We start from the raw sequence: 1,769 nt of genomic DNA, 5'->3' as shown, positions 1-1,769 counted from the left end.
TCTCTTCCTCCTCTTTCCCCCCTTCTCCTTGTCCAACTAGGAAAGAAGGGAGTCCTACTCCCGGTGGGAGTAGGACTCCCCCCTGGCGCGCCCCTCCTTGGCCGGCCGCCCCCTCCCCTTGGCTCCTTTATATATGGGGGCAGGGGGCGCCCTAGAACACACAAGTTGATCTTCGTGATCGTTCCTTAGCCGTGTGCGGTGCCCCCTCCACCATATTCCACCTCGATCATATCGTTGCATTGCTTAGGCGAAGCCCTGCGTCGGTAGAACATCATCATCGTCACCAGGCCGTCGTGCTGACGGAACTCATCCCCGAAGCTTTGCTGGATCAGAGCCCGGGGAGCGTCATCGAGTTGTACGTGTGCTAAGAACTCGGAGGTGCCGGAGTAACGGTGCTTGGATCGGTCGGATCGGGAAGACGTACGACTACTTCCTCTACTTTGTGTCAACGCTTCCGTTGTCGATCTACAAGGGTACGTAGATCACACTCTCCCCTCTCGTTGCTATGCATTACCATGATCTTGCGTGTGCGTAGGAAATTTTTTGAAATTACTACGTTCCCCAACAGTGGCATCCGAGCCTAGGTTTTATATGTTGATGTTATATGCACGAGTAGAACACAAGTGAGTTGTGGGCGATATAAGTCATACTGCTTACCAGCATGTCATACTATGGTTCGGCGGTATTGTTGGACGAAGCGGCCCGGACCAACATTACGCATACGCTTACGCGAGACCGGTTCTCCCGACGTGCTTTGCACAGAGGTGGCTTGCGAGTGACAGTTTCTCCAACTTTAGTTGAACTGAGTGTGGCTACGCCCGGTCCTTGCGAAGATTAAAACAGCACCAACTTGACAAACTATTGTTGTGGTTTTGATGCGTAGGTGAGATTGGTTCTTACTTAAGCCCGTAGCAGCCACGTAAAACTTGCAACAACAAAGTAGAGGACGTCTAACTTGTTTTTGCAGGGTATGTTGTGATGTGATATGGTCAAGACATGATGCTAAATTTTATTGTATGAGATGATCATGTTTTGTAACCGAGTTATCGGCAACTGGCAGGAGCCATATGGTTGTCGCTTTATTGTATGCAATGCAATCGCGATGTAATGCTTTACTTTATCACTAAGCGGCAGCGATAGTCGTGGAAGCATAAGATTGGCGAGACGACAACGATGCTATGGTGGAGATCAAGGTGTCGCGCCGGTGACGATGGTGATCACAACGGTCCTTCGAAGATGGAGATCACAAGCACAAGATGATGATGGCCATATCATATCACTTATATTGATTGCATGTGATGTTTATCTTTTATGCATCTTATCTTGCTTTGATTGACGGTAGCATTATAAGATGATCTCTCACTAATTATCAAGAAGTGTTCTCCCTGAGTATGCACGGTTGCGAAAGTTCTTCGTGCTGAGACACCACGTGATGATCGGGTGTGATAGGCTCTACGTTCAAATACAACGGATGCAAAACAGTTGCACACGCGGAATACTCAGGTTATACTTGACGAGCCAAGCATATACAGATATGGCCTCGGAACACGGAGACCGAAAGGTCGAGCGTGAATCATATAGTAGATATGATCAACATAGTGATGTTCACCAACGAAACTGCTCCATCTCACGTGATGATCGGACATGGTTTAGTTGATTTGGATCACGTAATCACTTAGAGGATTAGAGGGATGTCTATCTAAGTGGGAGTTCTTTTAGTAAATTAATTGAACCTAAATTTATCATGAAACTTAGTACCTGATAGTATC

The sequence above is a fragment of the Triticum dicoccoides genome, chromosome 3A (assembly GCF_002162155.2).
Source record: "Triticum dicoccoides isolate Atlit2015 ecotype Zavitan chromosome 3A, WEW_v2.0, whole genome shotgun sequence".
Taxonomy (NCBI): domain Eukaryota; kingdom Viridiplantae; phylum Streptophyta; class Magnoliopsida; order Poales; family Poaceae; genus Triticum; species Triticum dicoccoides.
Note: the sequence above shows the minus strand (reverse complement) of the source record.